The sequence below is a fragment of the Diplotaxodon limnothrissa genome, linkage group LG18 (genome assembly GCF_057381915.1).
Source record: "Diplotaxodon limnothrissa isolate DT_005_m linkage group LG18, D_limnothrissa_male_GT1.1, whole genome shotgun sequence".
NCBI classification, from domain to species: domain Eukaryota; kingdom Metazoa; phylum Chordata; class Actinopteri; order Cichliformes; family Cichlidae; genus Diplotaxodon; species Diplotaxodon limnothrissa.
Genome location: NC_140613.1, coordinates 2,035,351 through 2,060,271, shown reverse-complemented (window position 1 = coordinate 2,060,271; position 24,921 = coordinate 2,035,351). Strand labels below are relative to the sequence as shown.

Genomic DNA, 24,921 nt, shown 5'->3' with positions numbered 1-24,921 from the left:
GTGTGGGTTCTCCACGTACCACAGCTCACTTCCACAGTCCAAACGCATGCAGTTAGTGAAGTTAGGTTAATTAGTATTTCTGAATTGCCCATAGATGTGAGTGTGAGTGTGAGCGGTTGTCTCTCTCTGTTAGCCCTGTGACTGCCAAATTGTTCAGAGTGTACCCTGCCTCTCGCTCTATGGTAGCTGGGATAGGCTCCAGCCTCCCTGCGACCCTGACAAGGATGAGTGGAAGAGAATGGATGGATGGATGGTCGAGGTTCTTATAATTTTGATGGTTCACAGAAACACATAGCCTGTGTGTTCATATGCATAAACATTAGAATAGTAACTCAAAGTTCTGCTCAAGTGCAAAGAAAATGATTGAAGTTACAGTTTAAACACAGGAATCTTTTACATTCATATCTGAAGTAACACTTTTTGATTTGATTTGGTTAGTTTGAGTTTAAACCTTTAAACCGTCTCTTGCTCTCTTACATGGACTGTGCTCTTGGTTCTTCCTCTGCAGGCTGTCTGCCTCCTCCTGCCTCTCAGCTCCACTCATTCTTGGAGCGTTGCTGCCCCCATGTGTCCAAACTCTGAGTTACACGTTGTTTCCTCTGCAGCAGGTCTGACCCTTAAATAAAACTGGAAAAACTCTAAGCTGCCACACATTTTATCATTCTGAAAGTAAAATGTTTCTCTTAAATCAAATGATCATTTTCAAAAAAGTCTGAAAAAGTGCAACAGGAAGTGATGCTTCTTCAAAGGTTTAGGTTGGATTATAAGGGACATACAGCACATCTGAACTGATAAGAGCTACTACTGCACATGCTCAGTAACAGCCATGGGACAATTAAAGGAATTATGTCATTTATCATCCTGTTTTTCCTGTAAGCTAAATAATGTGTAGCCAATCAAAGTGCTCAAATAAACCTGCAGAGGTGTGACTTGCAGACTTGTAGCTTCAGGTCAGAAACAGTGAGAACACACATTTTTAGGCAAAGGAGGAAACATCTGGTGTCCAGCTGTTAAAGACACAAAAGGGCATTTAATGAAGCTGGTGACAGAAGCAGTTACTTAAAGTTTTGAATGCAGTTTTGTATTTTCTGTTTTGGCTCACTGAGCTTCACAGACAGACCAGGGCTGTAAATGACCTCATACTGACTTTTCCTAAAGCTGAAGGAGAATTGAAGAAGACTGTGGATATGTATGAAAACCAAAACCTTTCATTTAATTAGAAATCCCAGTCTTCAATTAATGCGATACAAAATATTACATAGAGTGCACTATACAGGTCATCGGATGTTCAAGATGGGCTCTAACAACTGCTCACACTGTCAAACAAATTCACCGGACAATTTTATCCACGCTCTTTGGTTCTGTCCACCAGTTCAGAAGTTTTGGCGCGAGATATGTGAAGACTTATCAAAGTGTCTGAAATGTAACATTCCAACTTCCCCCTTAGTGTGTTTGTTGGGCAGCTTAGATAATGTCACTTCAGAAAAGAATATAGCCCATATGGTTTTCACTGCCCTATGCATAGCCAAGAAAACTGTCCTCATGAACTGGAAAAATAAAAATAATCTTAATTCTAACCAATATAGAAATTATCTATTAGATTACATTAGTCTTGATACAGCCTCTGCCACCACATCAGATCAATTGCTCTGGGCTCCTTTGATCAGCTCCATCACCTAGTGGGGGTGGGGGGTCATAGTTTGGTCCCGCCTTCACTGTTGTGATTGGTGTGGGGGTAGGGACAGGCTTAGGGCGTCGGGGGGTTCCCCAGGAGCATCTTCCTTGGAGGGCTCAACCCGGGGTAGCGGTCATGACCTGTTACAGGCTCTGTTGGCTCTTAGGTGACGGTTTCCTTGTGGCTGCGTGCAGCGGGGCTAGGGGAGGGTCTGTGCTGACAGACGTGGGTTACTCGGTCTGGGTGCAGTTCCCCCCTCCAGGGGCAAGGGTACCTAGACCCGGTTCGTAGAGTACGCTTGGGGAGTGTGATCGTGTGTACAGCGTCTCTTTATGTCTGTCTCCACGTTGGTTGAGTGTGGAGTAAGTGCATATGAGAGCATGAGGGTGGGAATGGATGTTTGTGTCTGTGTGTGCCTGTATTTCTGTGTCTATATGTCAGGTTGGGTATCAGACGCCACCTCTCTATGGACATCTCAGGCCCTCCAAGGTTTGGAGGCCTATCTCCCCCTACCACCACTTCCCCTGCCAGTGGCGGACCCCCTCAGACATCGGTGCGTTGGTGGTTCTTTGTGTCCGGGGATGGGCGTCCAGGTACACACCGGCTCACTCCTTGGTGGCCGCTTATCGGGGCCTGGAGCCTGGGGCTCGCTCGGGCCACTTCGGAGGTGGGGTGCCCCCGACCTCTCGGCCTGGGGCTCGGTCACTCAGGCGCAGCTGGCTGCCGACGGAGCTCACGGGCGCGTCACTGCAACTCCCCCTGGCTTCTGCTCCGCGGCTGCTGGGTGAGCCCTCATCTGGGACTCTCCTCAGCTCTTTCTGGGACAGTGGTGCGGCTGCCCCTCTGTTGGTCTTCCTTGGTCTCTTGTGTTCTGGGGGCCTCTGGATGTCTGGAGTTTTGATCTCCTCCATACCTGCTTCACACCCTGGAGGACGGGGCTGTGGCCCCCCCACACCCTCTAGCAGATCATTACATGAAAGAACCTTTTAAAAAAACAAGCGCGTCCATGCTCACAGGTGTACACACGGGTGATCACACCCACAAACTACACCCTTTTGGCTCCTACCTCAAAGCACACTGTGTTCTGTTGATCTTATGTGCTGCACAATAATGTTTAATATTTAGTATTTACTGTCATATTCCCATATATCATTGTGATGCTGTTTATTATGTTGCTCTTTTTCTTTGCTTGTTTTCTCTTTTTATCCAACAGGTGATCCAGGTGATTGATATGTATTTTTTGTCCCCCCACCTCTTATTTGTTTTTTGCCCTTTATCACTGTTCCTCTTCCGTTCCTGTTTTTCTTTCGGTCCCTCTCTTTCTTTCCCCCACTCATGTCTGTCCTGTGTGTAACAACCGAAAATAAAATAAACAATAAAAACAAAGGTCAATCAAATGGACCAATACAGCGAGGCTGGGATGGTCCATTTGTAAATCCGTTGGGTGTCTTTCTTTGCCTTTAGACAATAATTCTGATCAAAAAGAACCAAACAGGACAGGCGGGAAAAAAGCAAACAAAAGAAGCTACAGTGTTGAATCATGTGACGCAGAGGTCACATGATGTGTGTCTGCTGCTACAACTTCCAGGAGATGGACTACAAAATATGCTCCTGACATTCTTCTCCTCACGAGATTATTACCACTTTGCTTCATTACCAAAGAAATATTTATCACTTTGAAATGTTTCTCACCCTGAGATCATTTCTTAGTTTCTCTTCCTGCTGCAGAGACGATCCAGTGTAACTGCTGCTTAGTTCAGGCGTCCTGTGACTGAAATAAAAAAAACTAAGTTTATAATATTTCTGTGGAGAGCTTATGAAGGGAGGTTACAACACGAAGTGGAAAACACATTTATTTAAACTCGTCAGTGATACTGATCTTATGTTTTCATGAAGTTTCTGATAGTGGCATTATGTGCATGTGACTCCTCTGCTAAAACAAACAAGGTGAGGAGGTGAGGGTGTGTAGTTTTGGGAACTCAGAAATGGGGCAGGATCCTGCAGGGCTGAGGATGAAACAGGTGAGATGGTGCTACTCCCTCATTCTTCTGTTTTCCCGTGAGTTTCATTTCCAACTCTGCACGTCTTTGACTTCTTGACTCCTCTCCTTGTATCCTAGTCCCTCCCACCAGAGACCTGAGTGGAGGTGAGGATGAGGAATTTAAAGAGCTGTCAGTAAAATATGACGTCTGACACATCTGCATGTGAAACTGATTTGTTATGGCCCACAGCTAGATTCTGTTATTTCAGCTGTAACAGAGTTTGATCTTCTTCAATAACTGAAAAACAACAACAACAGAGGATGGGTTGTTTTCACCCTACATGCTTTCTGTATTTCAGCTACATGCTCAAGTTAAAAACACGTGTACAACAGAACTTCTTTGTCATCGTACATGTGCAACAGTATTGTGGGTGCTCCACACCAACTGTGCAGGAATAAAATATAAATAATAAGACATAGGAATAAGTAAGAGACAGGAGGAGTATACAGTATATAAAACAAGAGGTAGGCACATATTAGAGGACAGCTTACATACACCTGTGCATCCTCGATCATGACTCCTCCTGAGGAGAGGTGAGAGGTGACAGGAGGCAGAATTCAGTGATATCAGAAAACTCCAAAGTAATTTATACACTTTTCCACACATTCCAACTTTTAAGTGACAAACATACAAAAAAAGTGAAATCAAGAAGACGGCAAACACTTTCACACCACTGTACTTTTACTTTTGGGCTCCAGGTCCAGATACGATTTTAGTATAAGGTTAGTCTGTTTTAGGGGTGAATGGAAAGTTTGAATTGGTTGCTTACTATGTAAATGATGTTTGTTTACATTTTTTCATCTTGTTATTCATTGTGTGGATGTTTTGTGGTTTGATACCTGAAACAAAGATTTCTAAACTGGAGCCTCCACAGAGGATCAGTAATCACTGAATGCGAGAGCTCATATTCAGACACTGATCCCAGAAAGTTGATTCTGTTCATCCCCAACATTATAAACAGTGCATTTACCTACATGACTGACAATGGGCTGTGAGGACAGTTTCTTGATCATTAATATGAAGCTTTTTATTACATTGATCAGTTGGGGATTGGCTGCAATCACAGCACTGTAAGATCTTATTAGAGCACTTGGCTCTCGCTCTGCAGGCCTACTTGTTGTTCCTAGAGTATTTAAAAGTAGAATGGGAGGCAGAGCCTTCAGTTTTCAGGCCCCTCTTCTGTGGAACCAGCTTCCAGTTTGGATTCAGGAGACAGACACTATCTCTACTTTCAAGATTAGGCTTCAAACTTTCCTTTTTGCTAAAGCATATAGTTAGGGCTGGACCAGGTGACCCTGAATCCTACCTCACACTCAACATGTGTTAATAAACCTCTCTGCATTGAATCATACTTGTTATTAGTCTCTGACTGTCTTCCACAGCATGTCTTTGTCCTTTCTTCATTAACACACCCTTAGCCAATCGCCGCCCCTCCCTGAACCTGGTTCTGCTGAAGGAAAAGCTGTTAAAAGGGAGTTCTTCCTTCCCACTGTCGCCACAGCACTTGCACATAGGGCATCATATGATTGTTGTTTTCTGTTTTCCTTGTATTATTATAGGCTCTTTACCTTACAATATAAAGCACCTTTAGGCAGCTGTTGTGATTTGGTGCTATATAAATAAAATTGAATTGAAAGGTTTGAATGAATGGTGAAAGGCAGCTCTGAACACCACATCCAGAACATCTTGGATTTTCACGAGAAGGTGAGAGATGTCATGATGGAGGCAGATGAAACCATGATCTCGTACGATCTTACATCTCTCTTCACTTGCATCCCAGTCACTGAAGCGTTGGAGGTAGTTCGTAAGAGATTACAGGATGACCCCAACCTCAGCAGCAGGACCACTCTCAGCATCGACCAAGAGTGTTTGAACTGTGTCTTCATTCCACCTACTTCACATATGAGGCTCAGTTCTACAGGCAGAAACATGGGTGTGCCATGGGTCCCCCAGTTTCACCCACAGTGGCCAAATTGTACATGGAAGAAGTGCAAAAGAGGGCTTTGCTATCCTACCCTGGAACACCACCACCTTACCACAGTTCATGGATCACATTACCTCGGTGGATCAACACACCAGGGAGGATATGAAAACTGACAAGCAGGGCTGGGTTGTTTTCCCCTTTATAAGCACAGGTGCAGGTAGTTAGCCCTTCTTGTTGTGTGAATCTGGAACTATGTGAATCCCTGGTGAGAAGCATTGCTATTTGCCACAGTCCAGGCTGAGACAACGAACATCCAAGAATACATTGGGAAGATGGCCCCAACTGACCGAGTGCTCAGTGAATACCTCAGGCAGCAGAAACCCAAGAAAGAGGAGGGAGACGAGGAACCATCATGGAAGGACAGGCCCCTGCACGGTATGTACCACCGGCAGATAGAGGAGGTGGCTGATATCCAGAAATCCTACCAGTGGCTGGACAAAGCTGGACTGAAAGACAACACAGAGGCACTAATCATGGCAGCACAAGAACAAGCTCTGAGTACAAGATCCATAGAGGCTGGGGTCTGTCACACCAGGCAAGACCCCAGGTGCAGGCTGTGTAAAGATGCCCCAGAGACAATCCAGCACATAACAGCAGGGTGCAAGATGCTAGCAGGCAAGGCATACATGGAACGCCATAACCAAGTGGCCATCAGAGAAGAGCTCGAGAGGATGTGGAGGGTGAAGGTAACGGTGGTCCCCGTGGTAATCGGAGCACTAGGTGCGGTGACTCCCAAGCTAGGCGAGTGGCTCCAGCAGATCCCGGGAATAACATCGGAGATCTCTGTCCAGAAGAGCGCAGTCCTGGGAACAGCTAAGATACTGCAGGACCCTCAAGCTCCCAGGCCTCTGGGGCGTGCTGGGTGTTTGTTTTTTTATATATATGTATATATTCATTTATTCAATATAGGCCATCCAATTAAGGTCAATGTCATGTTTTTAGTTGTTAGAATCTGAAGGAAGGAATATTTTATTTTTTGTTTTTTTGCTTTTCTGGTTTCCCCCTGATGGGTTGCCACCTTAACATGGTCAGGGGGTTTGCATGCCTTAGTGACCATAAAAGCTAGACCAGCAGAAGCTTAGCCTTCAGGTGGGACACCCAAGTTGGTCAGGCCTTAGGGTAGAGGCCTGACAAAGTGCAATCCAATTACATGACAAAAACCGTTGTCCAGAGTAGGGCAGCCACGATTAGTCGACTATCAAAATCATCACCGATTAATTTAATACTCAGTGCATTATTTGAAGCTTTGTAAGATCCTGAAAGACGCAGGAATAAGCAGTAGGATTTAAGAGTGTTATAACTGACTGAAACAGAAGATGGCAGCTGCCGTTAAACGCAAAAGAAGAAGAAGAAGCAGTCTCCGGTATTGTAGCTATGTCCAAGTTTAGGGGCCGCATCCTTCGGAGGCTGCATTTGTAGGCCGATTACGTTACAGCGACGCGACGAAGGCTGTCCAAATTCCTCCAAATGTGGCCGGACTGTTAGAACAGCTTTGAAATTCATATGGGTTGTTCGCACTAAAGTAAAAACCACCATCGCTTCATGCGGAGACCCCTTCAGCGCCAGCTGCGGTCTCAAGGCTGGAGCTGAACAAAACACCCTGCTAACGACTGTGTTTAGACTGTCACACCAGAGAGCCAAAGATAATAATAATAATAATAATAATAATGGATTGGATTTATATAGCGCTTTTCAAGGCACCCAAAGCGCTTTACAATGCCACTATTCATTCACTCTCACATTCACACACTGGTGGAGGCAAGCTAAGATTAATAACAAGTATGATTAAATGCATAAAGGTCTATTAACACATAATGTTAGCTACTGTTTCTCCTAATATCATACTCCTGGGAGACTTATGTCATATGGATAACAGTGATCATCCTCTCACCAAAGACTTCTCATCCTGCCTCAATAGTTTTGGCTTTAGACAACATATAAACCTCCCTACTCATACTAAGGGCCATACTTTGGACCTATTTTGTTGCTCTGGACTACTAAGCTGATGAACTACTAATTTCTGATCACTTGCTTCTGTCTTTCAATGTCAAAATGACCTTTTCTATAACCAAGAACCCTTGTACCATTTCTTTTCGGAATATTAAGAAAATCAATCCTGATACTCTTTCTTTTGCTTTTTCTAGTCATTTGCATTTTCATAACCTGCTCACCCAAGAGGACTTAGTTTCCTATTATAACTCTAGTCTCAATAGTATTCTAAGATCTGTTGCCCCACTCAAAACCAAATCTGTATCATATCATATCATCTGTATCTCAGTCAGCACCCTGGTTCACAGCTGAACTCAGGCTCCTGAAAGCAAAAGGCCGACGACTCGAACGCCTTTATAAGAAAACTGGTCTGAATATCCACAAGGAAATGTTTAATAATCATATTACGTATTATAAGGAGTGTATTAATCAGACAAAATCTGCTCACTACTCCTCCATTATCTGTTCAAAAGATGACTCAACCAAGATACTGTTTTCATTGTTCAATTCTTCTTTCAGGTCACCAGATTTTTTTACCTGCTTTCTGCCCAGCAGGAGGTCTCACACAGACACACACAGACACACACACACACATACACACACACACACACACACACACACACACACACACTCAGTTCAGTTCAGTTCATTTTTATTTCAAACATTTCAAACATGTGCCTTCACAATCATTACAAAATATCATTCCAGTATTTGTTTGAAAAGGAGTAGGCTGAAGTATTTACTTATTTGTCCCTACCCCTCAAGTTTTACCTCTCATTCATTTAATTTTTTTTGTCTTAAATTAAACAAACAACATATGAAACATATGAAGTAAAACAAAACATAACATACATAAATCAAAAACAAGAAATTAGCAAGCCCCACCACAGTATAGTTTCTTTCATATGAAAAATACAGAATGTGTATATTTGCAGATACACAAGTTATGGAAAAACAACAAAACAAAACAAAAAAACAAAAAACAAAAAAGAACCGCAACACCATTACCAGCAACATTACTCTTACATACATACAGAAGTTCACACATATACATACAATGCCTTGTCTTAGAACCATGGGGGCGTTGCTTTGCTGTGTGAACTGTTTCTCAATAAAAGGCAGCAGGAGGAGGCTGGATTTGGGGTAATTTTCGTGGTGGACACAGACGAGGCCTCCCTTGCGCAAGTAATCGATCAATCGCTGACTGTCTTGTTTTCTTTCATGATGAATAAGTCTCTAGAACTAGCGGGGCTTGTGGAAACACAGACCCAACAATTACACTGTTTTTCTGCCTTCCAACTTCCCTCTACTGAGAAGCTTCTTCAGTTCAGAACTGAAGAAGCTTCTTGGATGAGAGGTGAAACGTCTTCAAGTAACTTAAAGAAGTCCAGACGCTTTTCTTTGCAAGCTCCTTTGATTATCCAGGACCAACAGTTTCTCTGTTACTATCAATAACTCGCCAGCCTCCGTTTCTTCTTCTGTGAAAAGTTTGGGTGTCATCCTCGGCAGTACTCTAACTTTCAATTCACACATTAATAATGTTACTCGGTCTGCATATTTTCACTTGCGCAACATTGTTTTATTTTTTTTTTTTGCCTGTCCCGTTTGGCTCTTTTGCCATCAGAATTGTTGTCTAAAGGCAAAGAAAGATGCCCAACGGATTTACTTTACCAAATTGACCATCCCAGCCTTGCCGTAATGGTCCATTTGATTCACCTTTTATTGTTTATTTTATTTCATTTTCACTTGCTAAATACGGGACAGACTTGAATGAGGAAAAGAAAAGGGAGAAAGAAAGAGGGAAAGAGAAAGAGCGTGGAAGAGGGACGAGGATAAAGTGCAAAAAACCAAAAACCAACAAAATAAGCAGACAAAAAATACATCTATCAATCACCTGGATCACCTGTTGAGAAACAAGTGGAAACAAGCAGAAGAAAAAAAAAGAGCAGCATAATAAACAACATCACGATCATCTATGTGAATATAACAGTAAATACTAAATACTTGGGGCGACCGTGGCTCAGGGGGTTGGGAAGCGTATCTGTAACCGGAAGGTTGCTGGTTCGATCCCCGGGCTCTCTGTCCTGGTCGTTCTGTCCTTGGGCAAGACACTTTACCCTACCGCCCACTGGTGTTGCGCCGATGGCGCGATATGGCAGCCTCGCCTCTGTCAGTCTGCCCCAGGGCAGCTGTGGCTATAACCGTAGCTGCTTCCACCAGTGTGTGAATGTGAGAGTGAATGAATAGTGGCATTGTAAAGCGCTTTGGGTGCCTTGAAAAGCGCTATATAAATCCAATCCATTATATTAAACATTATTGTGCAGCACGTAAGATCGACAGCGCACAGTGTGCTTTGAGGTAGGAGCCTCAAAGCACCTACCGGGTGATCACCCGTGTGTACACCTGTGAGCATGGACGCGCTTGTTTTTTTAAAAGGTTCCTTCATGTAATGATCTGCTAGAGGGTGTGGGGGGGCCACAGCCCCGTCCTCCAGGGCATGAAGCAGGTATGGAGGAGATCAAAACTCCAGACATCCAGAGGCCCCCAGAACACAAGAGACCAAGGAAGACCCACAGAGGGGCAGCTGCGCCACTGTCCCAGAAAGAGCTGAGGAGAGTCCCAGATGAGGGCTCACTCAGCAGCCGTCGGTTTTCTCTGTTTTATCATGGAGACAAAAGAATTGGGGTTTAATAAAAGGCAGCTAAAGGAAGCTTTTATTGGCACAGGTTGAAAACATGCAAAATCCACACAGAAAGATCTTCTGTGATATCGAGATTAAACCCAGAGGTTTCTTTTTGTGATGCAGGAGTCCTGTTAGCGTTTAGCTCAAAGCACCACAGTGGCTTTTATTACTATTGCCCAGACTGTTAGTTTGGTTTCACTAAAACAACTTTCTAGAAGTTACACCATTTCTCAGAAATCAGCCTGATACTCTGCTGCACATCTTTCTGTTAATGAGTAAAGGTCAGGTGGAGTTTGTCCCTTGCAGAGATTATAAAGGCAGAAAGCACAGGATGAGGTCAGAGGATCCCACAGCTTTCTACTGTGAGTACACCAAGGTTTTCTTTTTGTCTCCAGGTGAAAGTGCATATATGGGCTTAGTTTTGGGTCTGTTATGTATTGTAAAAATTAACAAACTACTAATCAATACTGAACTGTATTCTAGGCGCCAATGAACTGATGCTACAGTTACAGTAATGTGTTGTCTTCTTATGTTAAAAGTAGAGGAGAGGCTTTTAAGATTGAAGATGCTTTAGAGTGCAGAATGTAAGAAGTTAAATGCTAATAAAGCAGAGATAAAGGAAAAACATTAATCTGTAGGTCAACAGTGCACATGTTTAAACAGACACATAAACAGGATGGCAGCCTGATATATTTTTAAAATTCAAAAAAATTTTTAAACATTAATCTTAAATTTCACATAAATTGTCATGAACTGGTTGTCATTTTAATTAATATTACATTTCTTACAAAATTTTTCTTTGTTAAGCTGATAAAAAGGACAAGTTGGGTGATAAGAAAGGAATATAATTTCATCTGCATAACCTGTGTATTAATTATGAGAACAAGGCGAAGCATAAAAATTTAGGACACGAAAGCAAAAGTATCTCTCTCAGGCTTATCACGTCCAACTCTCTTATCAGAGTTCCTCCCCAACAATAAAAATTAAGGGTAAAGACCAAGGTTAAAAAATAACGCAGTAAAGTTGTGTAAGGCAAATAACTTTCCACTGACAGCATACAATTTTTATTTTAATATCTGACTCAAACTGAGGACTTAGCTCTCCAGCTACAGTCAGTACTCCAAGTACTGTAACAGTAACTTTATTACCAACACCAGCAATTTCTATCCAACGCACACAGCTTGAACTGAGAAATGAAACATTCCTTCAACATAAATGAGAACTTTGACTGGCAGGAAATGTACTGAAAGCCGACATACAAATAGTTAGAATTTCCTTAGGCACTTCTCACTTAAAGGGAGCTAATTAGAATTATTAAACAATATGTTAGATGTTTCCAAAAGTAATTTTACTATAAGTAAGTTAGTAAAGCATTTTTAAGCAAAAAACATTTTGAAAAATCTCACATAAAACCCTTATTAACTAGGACAGTTAATGAAGTGTAAGAAACCAAATTAAAAATGACTGACAAACACTTGGTCTGAATACTAACAGGAAGTCTGCTTGAAAGCTGAAGTAAAAGTAACCCTGAAGAAATTTTTTTTATTTTTATTTTTTTGGTGTCCCGTTTGGATCTTTAGCCATCAGAATTGTTGTCTTAAGGCCAAGAAAGATGCCAAGCGGATTTATTTTACCAAGTGGATCATCATGGCCTTGCCATATTGGTCCATTTGATTGACCTTTATTATAATTATGAATTTATTTTATTTTCAGTTGCTACAAACGGGACAGACATGACTGGGGGATAGGACAGGGAGAAAGAATGAAAGAAAGAGAGGGAGAGAAAGAAAACCAAAGGGGAGAAGAGACGGTGAGAAGGGGGGGGGGGGGGGGGGGGGGAAGAAAAACAAACAAACAAACCAAACACCTGGGTCACCTGTATGGAAAAAAAAAAACAGAAGAGAAAGCAAACAGCAAAGAGCAACATAATAAAAAAAACGGCACCATCACAATAAACTAGCTAGCAGTAGATATCAGTAGATACTAAATAATAAACGATATTGTGCAGCACGCAAGATAGACAGTGCACAATGTGCTTTGAGGCAGCAGCCAAGAAAGCTGTAGTCCGCGTCTGTGAACACCCGTGTGTACACCTGTGTGGATCAGCATGCTTGTATTCCAAAGGTTTCTCCATGTAATGATCTGCTAGGGAGTGTGGGGAGCCATAGCCCCGTCCCCCAGGCAATGAAGCAGGTATGGAGGAGATCCAGGCCCCAGACATCCAGAGGCCCCAGAGCACGAGGACCCGAGGAGGACCACCAAAGTGGGGGGGGGACTGTGCCACCCTCCTGGGAAGAGCTGAGTAGAGCCCCAAAGGACAGGTCACCCCGCAGCTACGGAGCAGAGGCCAGAGGGGGTTGCAGTGGCGTGCCCGCGGGCTCTGCCGGCAGCCAGCTGTGCCAGAGAGGACCGAGCTTCAGGTCCAGAGGCCTGAGGGCACCCCACCCCCCGGAAGGAGCCCAGCCAGGCCACAGGCGCCCGGCCCCGCCAATCGGCCACCAGGAGTGAGTCGGTACATACATGAGTGCCCAGCCCCAGACAACAAGGACCACCAACACACCAACGTCTGAGGGCATCAGTCACCGGCAGGGAGTGTGGTGAGGGGAGATAGGCCTCCGTACTTTAGAGGGCCTGAGATGTTCCCAGAGAGGTGGAGTCTAAGACCCAACCTGACATATAGACACAGACGAACAGGCACACGCGGACACAGACGTGCATTCCCACCCCATATACACAACCAAATACTCGGCACTCACCCAACGTGTAGACAGACACAAATAGACACTGCACAGACAGTCACACTCCCCAAACATACTCTATATCCCAGGTCCAGGTACCTCCGCCCTCAGAGGGGCAAGCCACACCTAGACCCAGGAGATGTAACCCTTCTCTCTGGGGTGGAGGCAAGCGGACCACCTCCTTATCTGCAGTAGCAGGGAGGCCCCACATCCCAGACCCCAGTCTGACGGCCAGCACCTCCTCCCAGCCCCCCAGCCCTGACGGCTAACAGAACCGGGGTGAGTGAAGACCCCAAACCTCCCTACGCCCGCTCATATGTAGTGTTGCTGTGTGCTGTTCTAAAGTGCATTTAAAACTCAGGAGAGCATGGTACTAGCTTCCTCTCAGAGAGCAGCATGGCTCCTCCCGAAAACCCTCAGTGTCTAAATGCATTTAAAATTGAGGGTAGGGCACCAGCGCCAGAGGTGGGTTGGAGTACACCGACCATCCTCTGGATGCTGTAAAACGTGCCCACCCCCAAGGCCCTACATGGATGTGTTATGTGAGAGTGTGAGTAATGTGGATGTCTAGGTTGCAGAATAAAATTGAGGCACAGGTGGCCAGAAGGGGACAGAGGGGGGGTGCCCCCCCTGCACCCTGGTGACATACCTGCACCCCAAGCCCTGCATGTGGGTGGGTGTGGTAGAGCGGGAATAGGGAGGCAGCTGAGGATGGGGAGGGAAGAAAGGGAGGGGCAAGCGGCCCCTCCCTGGGGCCAGCTCCCCCGCTGACCCCAGTAGGCACCTCCACACTCTGGAACCCACCAGGGCAAGGGGGCCCAGGCCCATCCGGACCGGGGCCCGCAGCAGCACCGCCCAGCCTGAAGAAATATTTTTACTGACTTGTCTGTTTTTTGTGAAGGAGCCGAGCATCAATCAAATTCAGTAAATTTATAGCAGGACAAAGGGAAATGACCTAAATGTGCTTTGAGGAGACTTAAGACTATTGTCTCAAAAGATTAAAGAGTGTGAGGATGGTTAGTATCTTAAACTGCTGCTGTGGTAACACAGACACAAGTGAGAACATGAACAAACAGAAGAGAAACAAACTAACAAGCTGTTCATTTGGTCCTGTTCAGACTGAGCCATGGACTCTGAATCTGGCAGTACGATGGAGGTGGCGGCACTCGGCCGGCCTTTCAGTCTTGGGATGCTGTATGACTGCCGCAAAGACTCACTGATCCCAGGTAAGAAATCATTATATAGATTATACAGTATATATATATATATACATACATACATGAATGCTTGAGTCTGAAAGTCTTTTATACTCCATTGTGGTTATTGTCATATCCACTTGGAGCCATTTCTACAGCACAGTCTGTTTTTCATTATTGATTTTGAATTTCCAGAAAAGAAAAAAGGACATGAGATCACAGTTAGCCAAGAAATACTGTGTAGCTTTGTTGTACAAATCAGGTGTTAATAAAATACCAAGTGTCTACTAGTTCAGGTACAATGGGAGAAAAGAAGTCAGTGGGGAACAAGTATCAGCATGGGACAAAGTTTATAATATAGGCAGAGAGGTAGTCCTGTTGGAACATAACGTAGTGATGCTCTGCCACTTTTTTTCGGGAACAGGAAGTAAAATATGGAGCAGAGATGGGCAGCGATTACTTTTTTCAAGTAACGAGTAATGTAAGGGCAAAAAGTGCAAAAAGTGTAATTAGATTACTGTTACTTTCCCATAATCACGCTGCATTACTGCAGTACTAAACCATGATTTTGTTTGTGAGAGTGTCTCATGACAATGACATCAGCACGTGCGACGTCCGTGGCAGCGACAGACGTGTGTAGATCAACAATGGATAATATGGAGTGCGGAGAGAGTACGACCATGTAGCGTTTAAAACGTGGATGTACTTACATTAATTCAAGTTTTATTCTGTAAAAAGTGACAAAAACATTAGTATCCGCTGTTCACTCTGCGTGGGAAGAAAACTTCTTTCCACAGCAAAAAATTAAACTTCAAATCTGAGCGAGCACAGAGAACGCTGCCACAGGAATGTGACATTCACAGAGAAACCCCCGGATCCTCCCACTGACATGACCGCTGAGGCACCGAGCAAACCTCCACCCTGTTTTTTCTGGATTAGGCAGAAAAAGTAACTTGAACAACACTGATATGGAGAGCTGAAATTAAGTTCTCACTCCAGAATATTTCATGCAAGCATGTTAATAAAAACAAGACTTTGTAACAGTCTGTGCCAGCACAAAACCCTCTTTTGACAAAAAAATACTTTTGGGATTTACCAAAGAGGCACTGAATCAGTTTTGTGGCTGAAAGCCCCTTGGAGAAATTAGGTGATGATGCATTTGCCCACGGGAGTGAAAAGTTCTTTGGGCAATTTAACAGTCCACTTAATTATATACAAAGATGCAGTCAGTTCATTTCAATAATTACTTGGTAAAAGCAGCTCAAATTAGTGGCTCAGAAACAAGCAGCCAATGAGGAAGCAAATTATGTCTAAACAATTTTCTCTCTGAAAATAGCGTGGCAGTTAAATGAGACAAGACTGAAGAAAGGTCAGTATGAGTAAGAGGAAATATAACTTCCTTAGATAGCCCCTTCAACCGTGACCTCCCACACCCCATAATTATGGAATCTTTTCACCCCGTTTCTTTAAAAGATCTATCAGAAATACTAACTGAAATGAAACCTCAAATTCAATAAACAAACAATTTTCTGCAGCTGAACACAGACAAGACTGAGTGTTTAATTCTCACTCTAGAGCAGGGGTGTCAAACTCCAGGCCTCGGGGGCTGGAGTTCTGTAGATTTTAGATCTCACCCTGGGTCAACACACCTGAAACAAATTATTAGTTCGTTACCAGGCCTCTGGAGAACTTCAAAACATGTTGAGGAGGTCATTTGGCCATTTAAATCAACTGTGTTGGATCAAGGACACATCTAAAACCTGCAGGACTCCGGCCCTCGAGGCCTGGAGTTCGACACCTTTGCTCTAGGGAGTATCAAGCCTCACATTAGAAAAAATCTGGGTCCTTTGTCATCCTCAATAAAAGCTACTGCTCGGAATCTTGGGTTAATTTTTGAGCAATCTGTCTTTTGATGCTCATGTCAAGTCTATGACCTGCTCTTGCTTTTTTCATTTAAGAAATGTTGCCAAACTTAGGACTATTGTCTCAAAAGGTGAACTGGAAATGTTTGTCCATGCCTTCATCTCCTTCCAATTAAATTATTGTAACACACTCTTTTCCTGTATGTCAATGGCTTCTTTAAATCACCTTCAAGTGGTCCGAAATGCAGCAGCAAGGCTTTTAACCCACAGTCATAAATTCTCCCATTTCACTCCCTTGTTAAAGTCCTTGCACTGGCTTCAGGTTGGGTCTTCACGACGAGAGACCCCCAATTATATCATTGAGCTTCTTCACCCTTACCCTCAAAAACATATCGTTAGATCCATGGATAGTGGTCTTCTGACTATTCCATGTACCCATTTAAAAACAAAGGGGGATCGTGGTTTCCAAACCCTAGCTCCAATATCGTGGAACAGTTTACCTCCCCTCTACACACCATCGACTCTGTTGCTTCTTTTAAAAAACAGTTGAAAACACATTTATTTAGACAGGCATTTGGGTAATGTTCATGTGTAATATGTTGTTTTGTCTGATATGTTTTCATACTGTTTAAAAATACATGTTTATTATTACTACTCCTGCTGCACTTTATATATAGACTAATAAGAACAACAACCACCTTGGGGTATTTTACTGTATATAGTAAGCATCTGTACACAGTATAGTATTTTGGATTGTTTTCTTCTTGTTTATTTTTTCTATTTTCATTTCTCTAGTGTGGGATTAAATAAAGTCTATCTCTGTGTCTTTACAGCAATAACTCTGTGGGACCGTAAGGATCTCAGGGACGATATAGCAGAAAGATCACAGCCCTCTAATGATTTTGAAATTGTTGCATCTGAATCAATCAAGGACAAATCTTTAGCTCTAAATGTTGATGCTTCACTGAAGGCAAGTTTCCTGGGTGGACTGGTTCAGGTTGATGGATCTGCCAAATATCTGAATGATAGTAAATCTTCCAGAAATCAGGCCAGAGTAACACTGAAGTACAAGGCAACCACAAAGATCCAGGAGCTGTCCATGAATCATCTTGGAAGAGGAAACGTGAAGCATCCATATGTTTTTGATCAAGGCTTAGCAACACATGTAGTCACAGCTATTCTTTATGGAGCACAAGCTTTCTTTGTGTTTGACCGTGAAGTTTCTGAACATGAAGATCATCAAGATGTTCAGGGCAACTTGAAGGTGATCATCAAGAAGATTCCCTTACTTTCTGTAGAGGGTGAAGGTTCCCTGAAGATGGAAGACAAGGACAAAGAAAGTGTTGATAAATTCTCCTGCAGGTTTTATGGAGACTTCTGGCTTTCAAAACCACCAACAACCTTTCAAGGTGCAGTAGAAGTCTACCAAAGCCTGCCAGGATTACTGGGAGACAAAGCTGTACCAGTGAAGGTCTGGCTGCTGCCACTGACAGCTTTAGATTCTTCTGCTGCTAAACTCGTCCGTCAGATCAGTATAGGATTAGTTCAAGAAGCACAGACAGTCCTGGAGGACTTCAGTGAGCTGGAAATGAGGAGCAATGATGTACTGGGAACCAGCATTGCACAGCAGTTCCCACAGATTGGTAAGAAAATGAAAACTTTCAAAGAAATGTGCTCTGAGTTCAAGCTGGAATTCCAACAGACTTTGGCCAAGAAACTTCCATCAATCCGAGGAGGAGGAGAAGAGGAAGCTGAGTTTGCAGAGATCCTGAAGAAGAGACATTCTTCACCTTTCAGCAGCAAAAACCTGAACGAGTGGATGGACTGTAAAGAGAGAGAAATCTACACTTTAATGTCTTTTACCAGGATGATGAAAAACGCCAAAATCATCTCGTCTCAAAATGATCTGTACAAGGAAAGTCTGAGTGCAGAGCATGTTGTGTGTTTTGTTTTCACCTCTCTGGGAAAGGATGAACCGTACCTCTCAGCTTTATCAAGATACTTAAAAGGAAAAACCAACCCAGACCTTCAAGATCCTCACACTCATGATGTAGAGAAGGAACAATGGTACGCCTCAAAAGAAGTAGCGGCTGAAATGAGGAGAAAAGCAAAACTCTTCAGTGATTTTGCAGAGGCCAACAAGGAGAACAAGAACATGAAGTTCCTGACAGTGGGGTTAACTAATGAGACCCAGGAAGGTTCCAGCATCTACCTTTATGAAGGTGGATTTGCTGTCAGTGAGAACTTTGAGCCTCCTTCAAAGCCTGAAACTGTGACAGCAGCTGACATAAACCACAACAGTGTGACACTGAAGATTTCTCCACCCAGATTTGGAGCAGAGAACATCACCTCCTACTCTGTTGAGTACTGTGTCAGTGGAGAGGATGGATGGCAGCAGAAGACAGAAGCAAAGGCTGAAGAAGTCACAGTGAGAGATCTGAAGCCAAACACAGAGTATGTGTTCAGATGCAGAGCAGTGACCTCAGCAGGTGTCGGGCCGGATAATCAAGTTTCTATTAAAACAACAGAAAGTTTGACACTCATAAAGGAGCTCCTCAGAGAAAGAAAGCAGCTCGAGGTTTTAGTTGAGAATCTGCTGAAGCAGGTTAAACTTGGGTTACGCAAGCTTGAGGAGATAAAAGAGACAATTGAGACATTTAAAGAACATGAAGCAGAGATAAAGAGACATGAGAACTTTGAATTTGAAGTTACTGTCAAAAAGCCTTTTCAGGAGGACATTTCTGGGACTGGAAACTACATCACCAACTGTCAGCAGTGTCATGTCACCTGTCACTATCCCTGTCCCATAGCAAATGATGCAGATAAAAGAAAGTGCGCAGCAATGGGACCAGATGGATACTGTACTCAGTGTCCAGGCAAATGTATTTGGAATGTACACTTTAATCAGAAGTACAAATGGGGCTATAAAGACGTTAAAGAGAAAAGAACAATAAAAGAGCTGAAAGAAAAATACCAGAGAGCCACAGAAGAGAAGACGACTATTCAGGGAACGGTGGACAAACTGAATGCTCAATATGAACTTTTGCAGGCTGAAGTGATGAAACTAATGGAGAACTCTGCCAAGTGTCTGAACAGACTTAAAGAGATATATATTCCAGAGTACATCGACATGCTTACTGAAGGAGAGAAATCTGAAGGCAAACCAGGCTGGAAGCAACGAGTTGAGTCTCTGATGGAGATGAAAGAAAAAGCAGAGCTCATGGCTAAAATAGAGCAAGGAGAGAAACTCCTTCACTGAACGCTCATGTGATCACAAAGAAGAACAAAGAAAAGGTCGAGACCAGTTTGAACTGAGACGATAAAGATTTGAACTCAGTCGATGAAGACAAACGACACGTGTAAAAAACCTCATATTTACTGTTTGCTTCCTGATAAGATCTCATTTTAAACTGGTTTATCTTTAACATAGAAGTGTGATTATATTTTATTGGACTTTACAATGTTCAACTTTTTACTTTTTACTTTCAGCTTCTTTGATATTCTTTACGTTTGATCTAATATTAAGTTTATTTTCTCAGTGACTCCTGATGTTGATGTTAATGGACTTTTTATTGTGTTGATTTTTATGCTTTTATTTAAAAAGTGTAATTTTACTTTTTGTTTCCTTTCCTGTATTTTTTCTGGATTTTTCTGTAATTCAGTTGAACCATAAAACGGAGTAAATGTTTATCAGCTGTTTTATCGTCTGTGTGAGAAGACGTAGTTTTACTAACTCAGACGTGCCATTTACACATTTACAGCTTCATTCTCATTTACTTCCTGTGCACTCGTGCTGCCAGCGTTTGTTCACAGTTCAAACATTTATTCAAACAGTTTTTAAATTTACACTCAGTGACTCAACACAGTGCTTGTAGTTTGGTCAGCAGCCCAGCAGAGGGCGCTCCCTTCCAGCATCTTCCTCTAATGTCTGACAGTGAGGCAGCATGAAGAACTTCACTGCAGCTGTTTGTAACAGTGTTTGAATGTTTCCAGTGAAGCTGTGCTCCTTTAGTCTCTGTGCATTTACTACATTACACATTATTTTATTAGAATCATTGAATTTGGCAGCAGTTATGAGCTCTGTATTCACACTGTGAGTTACAGCAAGAGCTGATTTTTAATCCTCTGCTGACATTTTAAATCTTTCTTCATCTTTTCAACATCAGCATAAACTTTATGATCCTTGAGGGGCAATTTTCTTTGTAGCAGCAGCATAAACACATGACAAATACAGCCAAAAACACAAATCCCATAATAGAATTTAAAAAATCTACATTTAAATCTATTTGTTCTGCAACGAGGTGAAGAATAGCTCGTCCCTGAAGGCAACAGCTGATACTCTGAACACAGACGATGTGAGCTGTCACCCCGAATCCTTCCTACCTTCAGGGTCGCCCTCCCTCTACACAGGAGGGAAACATCATTTAGCTTTATTCCTGCTGTTTGCTGCACAGTCTAACAATGCGTTCCAGCCTCTTCTTATTCTTCAAGCTAAGAGACCCAAACACACCTTTATTGTAGCTTCTAGTGTGAACTCTGATGACCAGGATGGAAACAGATTTTAACAGCTGTTTCTGGGCTTCAGTGAATTTTGCTTGTGTGCTTTAAAAAACTCATCAGCTGTAGATGTTTAATAAATAATAATCAAATCATTGTTAATTACATTTAGGAGCCTTGTAACCCAAAATGGTACAAATACATTCTATCCTCCATCAGCCAGTCCTGTCATTAAGTCGCGTTTGATTAAACAGAGACATGAATCCCTTTGTTGTCGTGTCAGGAGCTGCACGCTGTGGTGACCTGTTGTAACAGGAAGCAGCTGGAAGTCACTTTATTAAGATCAGAATTCAGTGAGCTGATTGGTCCATATTCTCTCATTTGGTAGCAGGTGTCCCGAAGTAATATAATTTGAGCTCTGATTCATTAATAATTACTCGAACCTGCTGGATTAGCTTTGAGATCATGGTCACATGATCATGAGTTTGTGAGTGTAATGTTCTCATTAACATAAAAAGCTGACCTGCAGGATGATTTTGGTGAACAGGCCTCTCAGTCAGCATCACTGATCTGCTTCAGTCTGACTGCTGAGCTGGAAAAAAGCCGAACCTGAAGATTTTATTCTTCATCTTAAACATGTCAGCTCATCAGATAATGTCTGCATGCTTCTACACTGTCTGCTGTTTGAAAACAGATTTCACTGCATTTAATACCAACTTGAAGTTAAATGTGACTGAACAACATCAGAGGTAGAAGAAGCACAGAGAGCTGTGGTCTGAAGACAGATGAACACAGCGTGTGAGAAATATCAGTGTTATCGTTACAGTCAGATTCTTAGTGAACAAAGACACAAGATCTATAGTTTTGTCTCTGCAAACTACCACAGTGGATTTTAAATAAATAACAAATAAAAGAATCAGAATCAAGTTCAGATTTTTAGCTTTAATTCAGGTTTGACAAAAATCTTCCAGTAAATGTTTAAGAATTACAGACATTTCTATACACAGTCCCTCATTTTCAGAGACTCTAAACTGATTAACAAGTAGTTTGATACTAAAACATTGTTGATGCTCAGGCTTGTGTGGAGCTTTCTGTGTGTTTGACTGTGAGGTGTCTGAAGAGAAACATATGAAGACATTCAGGAGTTTAAGATGATCGTCCAGAAAATTCCAAAATGTCATTGAGGATTCAATGAAAATGGAGGATGGGACAAAACTAATGTTGATAAATTCTCCTGCAGATTTTATGGAGACTTTTGTCTTCAGAAAACTCCACCAGTATTTTAAGATGCTGTAGAAGTTTACCAAAGCCTGCAGGAGTTACTGGGAGACAAAGCTGTACCAGTGAAGGTCTGGCTGCTGCTGCTGACATGTTCAAACTCTTCTGCTGCTAAACTCGTCCCTCAGGTCAGGATAGGATCAGTTCAAGAAGCACAGAGAGTCCTGGAGGACTTCAGAACGAGTGGATGGACTGTAAAGAGACAGAAACCTGCACATTAATGACAACATCAACAACACAAAGGCTCTGCCCACTGCTGGTGACAAAAATGTTTAAGAAGCATCAAACGTTTTTAAATAGTTGACTTTGATCTCTGTGCTGCAGACTTCATCATGCACAAGATCAGCTCGTCTGTCCAAGTAGATGGAGGTCAGAGGGTGACCTGTGATCCCTGCATGATTCCTTCACCTCAGGTATCTACCTGCTGTGATGTCATAGAAATGTAGTCAGTGATGAAATGTTGAGATGAAGCTGCAGTTTGTGGCCTGAGCCGACATCACGATGGGACTGTGTGGTTCAGAGCCGGCCTGAATGAATAATAGATCATAAACACATCACAGCTCAGATATACTAACAATAAACTTCTGCTTTATTACTCTGAATCTTTTTATTGTCATTGTGTCAAAACCACAACAAATCAATAAATAAATAAATAAATATGTGTGTGTGTTTGTGGTTGAGTCGTTATTGTTGCACAGTTTGGATGTTGCCTGTTGCCTCAGCAACACAAACCTTTGTTGATGGGATGTGAGCAATCTTAAAATAACAGCAGCATTTAAACAGCTTTAATTACAGCCTCATGATGAAAACAGTTTATAATATTTCATAAAATTTGACTCGACTTCCTGTTTCTGTGACTAAAAACAGCAACAGCCTCATTTAGAACAAACTGGTTGTTGAAGGTTTTTGCTTTTACAAATCAGATTAACTCACTTTCTGAAGTATTTTATAAATCAGATCTTTCATCTTCATCGAGGGCTTTCTCTGTGTCTGAAGTTTGTTTTTATAATATTTGACTCTTCTGAAAATGAACCATAGAGGAAAAATGTATTTCTTCCCTGCTGAATCTGTACGTTTGCTCACTTATAAAGAAATGAACAGTCTCTAATATTTGTGAAAGTTTCAACCTAAAATCCAGGAAAAACACATTATTGTCTTTAAGCATTTGATCCTCTAACATCCAACCAGAGTTACTACAGACTGAGGCGCACAGATTATAATCTATAATCAGTCAGTTCTCCTCACTGATTATACTCCTGATCACAACTTGTTATGTGTATAAGTGTCATACTCAGCATTTCTCTTTGTCCAATCACAGCGAGTTTTGTTGATGTCAAAGAGCTTGATTTTGTCATGGTCCGACGGTCCCCACCAGCTGGCCTGCCCGTGATGTTGTGTTCTCACTCCCTCTCCCCTCTCCCTCTGTTTGTTTACGTCCGTCGGGGGCGTGCGCTCCTGGGAGCGAAATAAAACACTGTTGAACCATGTGTGAAATACATAAATAAATGAAGAATGATGTTTACAAAATCAACCACCAGGATGGATTTAAAATCCCGTTCTCTCTGACCATTATTGACACTCCAGGCTTTGGAGATACAAGAGGCATAGAAAGAGACAGAGAGACCTCCAGTTCTCGAGGCGATCAATGCTGCAGGAGTCCCATGTCCTAAAACAAAAGACGGACTGCCGGCTCACTTCAAATTCAATAATTCAGCACTTTTACCAAACAACAGATCAGCCGAACGAGACAGAATGAGTGATGATGAAGAAGAAGGTGAATTTGATCAGATGTTTTGGAAAATGGGGACAAAAAGCATGAAAAGGTTTTTTGCTGCTCTGAATAAAATAGAACCTAAAAGCTTGACACTGACAAAGGAAGTCCTCAGAGAAAGAAAGATACTGGAGATTACAGTCGAAAATTTGCAGGAGCAGGTGAAACTTGGGTTAGCCAAGCTTGAGGAGATAAACGAGACGAGTGAGAAACTTAACATATATGAAGCAGAGAGGAGGCGATACCTGGGAATGGAGAAGATATTTGCTGTAAAACTGAAGGCTCAATATGAAAGTTTACAGGTTGAAGTGATGAAACTGATAGAGAAATCTTCCAAGTGTCTGAACAGACTCAAAGAGATAGCACTGAAGCCAAACCCTCTGTCCACTCCAGAGTACATCGACATGCTTATTGAAGGAGAGAAATCTGAGGGCAAACCAGGCTGGAAGAGACGAGTTGAGTCTCTGATGGAGATGAAAGGAAAAGCAGAGCTCATGGCTAAAATAGAGCAAGGAGAGAAACTCCTTCACTGAATATTCATGTGATCACAAAGAAGAACAAAGAAAAGGTCGAGACCAGTTTGAACTGAGACGATAAAGATTTGAACTCAGTCGATGAAGACAAACGACACGTGTAAAAAATCTCATATTTACTGTTTGCTGCCTGATAAGATCTCATTTTAAACTGATTTATCTTTAACATAGAAGTGTGATTATATTTTATTGGATTTTACAATGTTCAACTTTTTACTTTTTGTTTTCCGCATATTTTATATTCTTTAACTTTGATCTAATATTACGTTTATTTTCTCAGTGACTCCTGATGTTGATGTTTATGGACTTTTTAATGTGTTGATTTTTATGCTTTTATTTAAAAAGTGTAATTTTACTTTTTGTTTACTTTCCTGTAATTTTTCTGTAATTTAGTTGCTTCATAAAACACAGTAAATGTTTATCAGCTATCAGGGCGCTGCTAGGATCAGAGCTTTGAGGGTGCTGAGCACCCAGAGAGCTGACCAGCCAGGCAACAAACTTTACTCGGAGGAGTTTGAGACGTCTCGGTCAGTCCCTGCATCCTTAAATGTCTCCAGTTGTCCCGAGTTCTCTCTGACTGTCTCCTCGGTGCATTTAAACCCCTGTTCCTCCCTGTCCTCGTCGTCTGTTGTCTTCGTCTCCGTTATCAGGCATCATAATTTTACCATCTCTG

At 42.4% G+C, this 24,921-nt stretch overlaps 1 pseudogene; it reads left to right on the top strand.

The window, feature by feature from the left end:
* Nucleotides 1-14,237: 14,237 nt before the first annotated feature.
* LOC146612767 (uncharacterized) lies at nt 14,238-24,248 on the top strand (annotated as a pseudogene).
* The last annotated feature ends 673 nt before the right edge of the window (nt 24,249-24,921 follow it).